The sequence below is a fragment of the Sturnus vulgaris genome, chromosome 7, assembly GCF_052056855.1.
Source record: "Sturnus vulgaris isolate bStuVul1 chromosome 7, bStuVul1.hap1, whole genome shotgun sequence".
Lineage (NCBI taxonomy): Eukaryota > Metazoa > Chordata > Aves > Passeriformes > Sturnidae > Sturnus > Sturnus vulgaris.
In genome coordinates, this window is record NC_142249.1 from 36,522,551 (window position 1) to 36,531,928 (window position 9,378).

A 9,378-nucleotide genomic window follows, 5' to 3' on the forward strand; every position below is an offset into this window, starting at 1 on the left:
TGCATTAAAACCCAAGCCAAGCATTATAGGCACTGAACCATCTGCAGGCCTAAGTAGGCTTATTGTTGCTTAACTTCTTAGTGCAAATGAAGAGGTCTGTTATGTACTTCTGTCTGCTTTTGTGTGAATCCTCTGCTGCTCTCACTGCTGTGTCAGAGTTGAATGAGATGCAAAGAGGTTCTTTTATTTTATTAAGTGTGTGTTGCTGCTCTCTGCTCCCTCCTAGCACAATAAAAGTGATGGCTCTTCGTAAGAGAATGCCAGTAGTTTTCCAGAATAGCCTATTGTCCCTGTAACCCTTCTCCCAGTGGTTCAGCTGTCTGTGACCCAAGATCCAGCAATGTTTGTGCAGCCCCAGCCAAGACTTCTGGGAAACCTGCTCGCCTTATGGCAAGAGCTGGAAAAACCTACACAGAATAGAGCTGTGCAAAGAAATAAGGTGAAACATCAGAGATAAGGTTGGTGAGAAGGGCATAATTGACAGCTTAAGGATTCAAAAGGAAAAAAAAAACATGGAAAAATACACAGCTCTAAGAAGAAAACAAGTGCTAAGAAGGCAGCTCTGCGGCACCAAGGTTCAACCTGTCCCAAGGACAAATAGACAAAAGTCTCCTTATATGATCTTCCTGGCTGGCAAATGTTGTTTGGAGCAGTCATCTGGAGTCATCTCTGGAGCACTGAACTTCTCAAGGATTGGATTAGTAGCTCATTATCCCTAGCAATCATTTTTGTGTATTGGACAGTAATGAACTGGTTTGTACATGGTCTGTCCCCTGCTTCCCGAATTTCTTTGTGCCTGTTAGAAGTTGCCTAAAGTGACTCAGAGTGTGAGTGTTACGTACCCAATAATTTTACTTCAGAGCAAACTGCATCAAATCATACCTTTGGTTTATCTAAGCTGATTATCTCATGCCTCATGTTTTTTTCTCCTTTTTAATTCCTACTTCTCCTTCAAGATTAGTCCAGGTTATTAAAAATAATCTTCAGACCTTTTGTGCTTTTGAAGTTCAGTGCATCACTGCTGGCTTCTGCAGCTGCATTACCTCTTTGTAATCCAGGCCTGATTTTTGAGATGTGGCTTCATTTCCAAAGCATTGGTGAATGCAGGGAAAGTACAAGAGGGAACAGATGCTGTATTTGAAACGTTTCTGGCAGTGTCAGAACTGATAAGTTGTTTAATAAACAGTTAAATGTAATAGTTTTGTAGGTACAGGTACCTGCATAAGGACAAGGGCTGCCTAATGCAGGCAGTGTCAGAAAATACACTATGAAAGACTGGGTGAAACCTGAGACATTTTATTTAACAGTAAAGTTATGGAGGCTTAAACAGAAGACTGAAGTATTTTGTTCTTGATGTGGAGCAGCTGTAACCTTCTAGCTGTGATAATGTTGGCTATAGTGTGTATGAAGTGTAAAGTTCATTTCCACCTCCAGCAATGCCACACAAACCAGGTTTCCAACAATTTTCCAAAGTTAAATCTTGCCTGGAGTTTCTGTGTCTGTAACAGACACTTCATCAGTACAGCACTCACTACTGAGTCTGGTTGGATTGCTGAGCTGAAGATACTTCATTGCCAAAATCTTCCACTGATGGCATCTGGCACAGCTATGGAAGCTTGCTGAAGGTGTGATACATGATATATGTTATTAACCTAAACAAATTATAAGGGCTCTGGAGCTAAAGGATGCTTATAAGTGAGCAGTCATGTAATTTCTCTTAAATACCAGCTTGTCTGACTAGAATTTAAGAGAAATTTTTATGATACCAAACTTCTTTTGCTGAAGGAAAACTGGGAGATACAGGCACAACAGGCTGCCAGGGAGCATTTTGTCTCAGAAGGTTATCCAAGACAACACTAAATCCTTTCTAGACACAGACTCAGTCAAGAAAAGTGTTACATGTTGTAGCCTGAAAAAGCTGATTGCAAACACTAGAAGCTGCACATCCATATGAACATTGCCAAAATTAAATATATTCTTCCTATTCACACACTTTTCTGGAAATTTATTCTCTTTCTCATTTGTAGGTCCTATATTTGGTTCTTAATAGTGAGGTCAGAGAGTGAGAATGTGACTCCTCATAAATCTGATGTTTTCTAGCTGCATTTAGTTGCCAATTAACCTAAACATTTGAAACTGTCTACATCAGATATCATTACCTGCAACTCAATGACTGTTCTTTTGGCTGGATACAGCACAATTACCTTATTGCCTGTGCTAAATTGTGTCTTATTACTTGCATGTTTCTATATCCAGAACTATTTCCCATGTATGAATTCACATTCAAATTTATGCCAAATTCTGCTTATTATGATGGTATCGTAGTTTGTCCATACAGGAAATATTATTTACATATCAGTTTTATTATATAATATATATGTATAGATATAATATTTAGATTATATATATAAATATACAGATATATCTTCCATGTACATATAGATATCTATGAAGAATCTTCTGTTATGCTACTTCATCCACTCTGCTTTAGCTCTACTATTAAACTTCTGCTGTGTTAATTTTCTGTATCTTTGAGTGTAATTTCTAACTTTACAGAAAAAACTCTGAACATTTCTGAATGCAGATAAATTAGACTGGTTGTAGGGAAGGAGGTTTTACAATCTATTTGTGCTGAGCTATGTTCCAGCAGAGGTTAAACTGGGCTATCATGTGAGGAGGCAGAAAGCTGGCTTGTACCTTTAGGGACAGCTGGTGGATTCTGGCATGCCTGCTCATGCACTATTAGCACTATTTAAATATATAATGACATTAGATCCCGTTGCCCCTCTTTTAACCTTATCTTTGTTAAATGCTGCTTCAGAGAAGATCCTTCCCTCCCCCCAGTGTTATTTTACATCAAATTTATTAAGACCTGAAGAAATACAGGAGAAAACACCTGGAGAGAGAAGTCAGAGAGGAAATAGAGATTAATGGCAAAGTAATGAGGAAAAAGAGGTCATAAAAAGGAAATCAAAGGATGGAAAGAATATTTATCAAAGACGTAAAGAATTGTGTTGTCAGTTGCCATATTGTATGTAAGGTGTGCTCAGAAACTGCAAAGAATAGTTGCAGGTAGGATATATTGTGGCAGCATTAGAACCTGGAGAAGTGGAAAATGTCCTGTGTTTCCCTGTATTTACAGTATTAGGTTGATGCAGACCTTTTACTGCCATTCTTTTCTATAATTGATGCCATTTTAATTGTCATTACTTTGGGATCTTTAAATCCCATCATAATTTTACTCCATTAATACTGCTCAGCAATATAAAGGGTTTGTGCAGCCTTCTTTGTAGTTCATCTGTTGCAACTCAAAGCACACAGAATATCAAAGGCATATTGAAATTTGGACTTTTTGAGATTGTCTGTGGCAATAATAGCCTAGTGATGCTCCCCATGGATGAGCAGCTGGTTTCAACTTCTGTTCCTTGACAGATGGACTTTTGGAGATTAGATAATCTGAGGAACTGCCAGGGGAAGCTTGGGGGAGCACATGCTCCTCCTGACAGACACTGGGAGTCCTGGAGCAGCAGCACTGGGTAGGGAGAGGCCCTGATCTGGGTGCCCAGAGCTCAGAGGCTTGAAGGAGCCTGTGGCTCAAGCACATGGAACCCCCCCAGGAGCCCAGGATTCGCAGGCAGTGCTTCCATTGCTGCTGTGCGCTCCAGCTATCCTGCCTTGGCATGGGAGCCGTGTCCACTACTCTCACAGGCTCCACACAAATGCACTTGCTGCTTTAAAAACATCTATGAGCTTTCACGTGTCAGAGGGCCCTTCTGAGGCCTGCTTTTATTAAGATCAATTGTGTGATATGTTGTAATTTAAAAGCACTATGTTGTTTGACAAAAGGGTTTTCTTTCCCCACAGTGCTGAAGCAGCTCCTACTTGCAATGAGGAAAAAGTGGAATTTTTGCTGCTGCTGAGGGACAGAATAAGGCTAATGAAATCATGTCAGGTAAGAAAAACACAACAGCAACCTAAAATAGGTTCTTGTTTCTTTCACATTTATTTTGAAATGACCAAGTAATTCTGGCTGTAGAACCAACACGACACAGGAGATGCATGAGCTGTTTGTGGATTCTTAGCATTTTCATAACATTTTCTGAAAAATACACTGTTAAACTTCTATATTGTCAGAAAGTAAAAGGTATATATCCAGGTAGGAGAGAGGAGGTTTCTATCCTCTGTAAAAACCCTAAACTTCCTAACCTGAAAAAACCACATCATATAAATTGAAATAAACCTTGCATACAGAAATACACTTTTTTTTTTTTTTATGTTGCCCACAGCATTTAATATAATTACTTACTCAGAGAAGCAAACTGTAGATTGCAAGTGCAAATAGCTATGTACATTTTCTCAAGCCCGTTTTGGTTTTGGGAATGTAAAGAATTAGGAATTTAGAATGAATGAAATACATACATGGTACTAACTTGGAATTTGTTTCAATTTAAATTATTATATGAAAACCTGTGAAGAGAGGAGTGAATTTTTGGAATTCATTATTTTAAATTTTGTTAGGTGTACACTCCTGGATACAGTGCTGCATCCTTTTATACAGGTAGGAAAGAGGGAAAATATTTATATATGTGTGTGTGGTGTTTGATAGCAGTGTAGCTGTGTAGTCAAGAACTGTGAAGAGGCAGGGATACAAGAATTGGTTTTGTTGCTAGAACGGATGTGTTGAACTTCAGATACAGGGCTGGAATTCCAAATTTACAAACCTTTCTGAGTATCTGTACCAAGAGACTTTGTCCAGATTATCTCTGCTTTACAGAAATGTTTTAATTTCTGCTGCACTTTTGTTTGGGAAAAAAAATAATCTCAACCAAACGCCAAACCAAAAATCAAAGAAAACTTCACAGTTTGACTCAGGTCCTGAAGGATTTTGTAAGAGACATGGCTGCAGTATTTTGCTGGAAAGATATGTAGGGATAGGGGTTTACAAAACCCCAGCTGTTTGTATAAGAATTTGTTTCACCTGTAAGAATTTTTGCAGTCTGTGTGCTAAGCAGCCACATGCTGCCATCTACTGGCAACAGGCCTCTGCAACAAATACTGTCACACAATTCCATCTTTAAATTCATACACTGTAGGAGAAAAAACAGTAATTTAAATACAAAGTCGAACAAAACAAACAAAAAAATTGTTCAGAGTAAAAAAAAAACTACAATGAAAGTGGGTGAAACAAGTGCTATAAATCACAATTCTACCCAACTCCTATATATGCAGGACGTAAAAGTGGTATTTCACGTGAGAGTAAAAATATGAGAGAGAAGAAACAATTTCTTTATAAGTTCCATGTCTTTCCCAACACACTGAAAACAAGAGAAATGTTCTGCATTTCCCTCAAGGAAGATAGCTGAGTTTGAGATGGTTCTGTGATTGTGCAGCCAAAGGGGATAGTTGTGAGAATGTGTGCAGTGAAGAGGATTTAGCGTGAAACAGATTCAGTGGGAAAAATGACATTTGTAATCCCCTCTGAACGTTTTTAACTTCTCATACTTGGATGAGTAATGTGTCTTCTCACTTTTAACTCTCTCTGGGGACTCGGTCTGTGAGGAATGAGGGCTTGCATATATGATGTACAGTCAACATATCATCTGGGGAGAACATAAATGCAACAAGCACTCTTCAGTGTTCTTAATGAATTGTTCTGAAAACTGTTTTTCAGTGCGTGACCTGTTTTGGTTTCCCAGGCTGCTGTACAAGATGCTAAGGCAGGGAGTGGGAGGGAAGATGCTGTGTTTCTATGAGAGTTTCCTGCTAATTTTTCCTAAATATTTTGTATGTGAATGAAGAAATAGATGCAGCTCTTCCTTCATTTCAATGAAAAAGGAACCTATATAATAATCCCGACGACTGGATGTTGACCAGAAAGTAAAATCATTCTGTTTATGATCACTCCTGCCATCTGCCATTGGAGAGCTGATGTAGTTACATTTGCTGAAGAGGAATCCCTCTCCAAACTGGTGAATGTGAAACAAGCATTTTCCTAAAACAGCTTAAAATCTCTGTGTTCAGTTGAATATTTGTTGCCATGAAGGTCACATTATTTCCTGTTTCTTGTTTAGGATATATCCATTTTTGGAGCTTCCTATGCACATGTGAATGCATGTTTTTTAATCAACGCATACAATGCTGGCACAGGTTCTCCTATAATTTGAAACAGTGAGTTTATTTGCTAAAACTTATAATTCTGACCAATGAGGAGCATTGGAAAAGCGCTTTCATGAGTAACCTTCAGTGTTTTTTTCCTTATCTCAATCAGAATACTATTAGAAATACTAACTGTATTTTAGACAGCAGTAGATAATACCTATAGTTGGATAGAGGAGTAAATTCTTTGATGCAGATTAGGAATAAGATTAGGAATAAGACTTGTAGGTTGACTTTCCTTTGATGCATGTTGGCTTCCTATTAATTATTTTGTGTTATTTTACCATGCCAATACCTGGATTTTGTGACACCAGTTTACAACTGGTGTTGATAGTATGTAGCCTGAGTCCTGGGTGAAAGTTGGAGAACTGGAAACTGGACCTGCAAGTGCTCAAAGTTTGGTTGAGGAAAGGCTGAGCAGAAAGAATAATGGCATCTGCCTCTTTCTGTGTTTGTAAATGCTGCCAGTAAGGTTTGTAACCTCTGTGTAACCAGAATTGTTTAAATTCCTGACATTTCTGGATGCCTGTAGACTGTCAAATCACACCAGTGATCTGGGAAAGGTGTTGGTTATGGAAGGTTCCTCCCTTTTTGGTGTCTTTCTCTTACACCCTTGTTTGGCTAAAGGAGCACAACAATTCCTGAATGATATCCAGCTGCTGATCAAACTTTTCCATAGAAACTCAGCAGTACTGTGATGGATCAGTTATCCAAGGCTGTGTCCTGATTCAGTGTAGAGTAGAATTGCACAGGACGTGTGGACTGGTCCGTAGGCAAACCTGGCTTCCATCCACGAGGATTTCTATGTATTTGTTTGTATCTGTTTGGAGGTTTGGCTCAGAGATGGGGGCAACCTGCTGCCCTCAGCAGAGATGCCTGCACTGCTATGGCATAAAAAGACCAAGCAGCCAACAGACCTTTTGCTTGTCCACCCCTTTGGCCCCTTGCTTTTCTTCCTGCTAGAATGTGACTGTTGGAATTCCCTATATAAAGTTTATCACTTTATTCAGATTTTCAGGGTGAGGATGAGGACATATGACCTACTCTTTTTGGGTGAAGTCCAAAACTGGATGGCACCTGTTTTCTAGATCTGGATGGGCTGCAATCCAAGTTGATAGCTGATGGAAATGTCATGAACAGCTGATCTGGAAGCAAGGACTGTCAAAACACTCATGGCTTACAACCTTAAGCCCATTTTTAGCACCAAACAAATAATGTTCTGTTCTACTGAGCAACAGCAAACCTTCTATTTTCTTTCTGTGATTTTTGTCTTGAAATTTTGTTGTGAACTGTATCAAATACTGCTGCTTTCAAATGTCAAATGCATGTACTGGTACAGTCATAAAATTAAGCCTTGATCAGAACCTGCCCTACACCTAAACCCAGGTCTGATGAACAGAAATAGTAGGAGTTGGATTATGAAAAAGATCCAAGCTTGTTCTAAATGGACCTCTTGCTGAAGAACATTCTGAAAGAAGTTAAACCCTACCCCATGATTTTTGCAAGTCTTGCTATAAAGGTACAGGACAGCCAGGTATAAAAACATACAAGGTTTTACTGCTGTGCCCAGCCCTAAGTAATTTCAATATGACTTTGTTCTGTATTAGAGCCTGCGCTTTCTCAGTTTAAGTATTTCCTCAGCTTTTGTATGAGGCTTCATGGGAAAATGAAAAGTATGAGAGATGCCATGGTGGTGAAAATTTTATAGAAGTGTGGCTATATTGTCTGATTTTTATCAGAGCCTTTGGATACTGGGCTGGTGGGCTTCTCTGGTAACAAGGCAAGCTCCTTGTAGTGCTAATCAGGTTTTATGCTGAGAGTTTGGTTAAATTTATGGGGCAGAGTATTTTATTGATAGAAGAGCTTGCCAGACCTCTTTGGCAATGCTCTCTTTTCACTTAAAGACCTTGGTGTAAATCTTTTTAATGCTTCAGCTACAAAAAAAATCTGAAAGGATCTTTCCCCACTTCTTACCATTGCACTATCGTCTGTGTAAATCATCTTGCTTACTCATTCTCTTAGCTACTTTAGATTGTTAGTCTTAATGACAGGACTGCAGTAAAAGTGGGGGAAAAAGTATTTTAAACTGTCATTAGTCCATAAAACTTTGATCATTTATAGTAAGTGGGAATTCATCTTGGACTTTTAAGAGAACAGAGAGGTCAGTCAGAGCATCCCTACTCAATTGTGCACCTGTGTAATGAAGTGCACCTCCAGGGAAAAATAGAAAATGGAAATGTAATTATTAAATGTTCTAAGACTTGGATACAACTAATTTTTAATTAATAATATATGATGCAAAAATAAGAACCAAGGGTTTGAACTTCTTGAACTTCTCCTGTATTTGAGAATTACATATTTAGAGTTATTTTGGTGGCCCAAATTTTGCAGTAAATAATTTCAGAGTTATGATTGTTATCATTGAGCAGCTCCTGAGATGTAAATGCTGTGCTTATTGTAGTAGTGCAAAAGGACTTTTTGTTTCATATTCATTACTTACATTCGTGTTTAATATTTGTGACAATGTGCGGGAAGCTCTCTCAGGGTGAATGTGGGTGCAGTGAAGAGAAATCTTACAATAGCATTAGCATTTTTCTAGCTAAATCTTTAGAAAAGCTTTTAGTGAGACAGCAAGCCTTTCCTGGACCTTGTGCTATATTGGCATGAACTTCAACCACAGCCTCTCTGTTTGCCAAGCTTTACTGCTATTGATAAACTGCAATGCATGACCAGATTAAAGTATTCTAAAAAGAGATTTTTGCTGTAGTTTTTAAGATCTATCATTTGACAGGTTAAGAGTTGGTCACTCAAAATGCCAATACTTTATACATGAATCTCTTTGAACTTTCAGATGAATTTTGGATTACTGCTGAAGTGTACAGGTCTCTTTCAATTAAGACTTTCAGAGTTCAAAGCACTGCATAAGTATTTAGGAACTTGTCTCTTAAAGAGGGGTATATTGTGATCATTAATGAATATAAGTTGTTTTATGTGCTGAAGTATTGGGCTAGAAGTATGTGTGCATTCTGGTTGGTTTGTTGGTTTCTTTTCTTTTTAATACATATATCTTATAGCAAACCTGTAGATTCCTTCCTGCCATTCTGTCAAGCATTACTCCAGTTCACTCAGTGACTTTATTCCACTCTCTCCAGAATCCATTTAGACTATTTTCATTGTGCTCAGTTTCAGCACAAAGAGATAACTGCTATAATCAGATGAAAA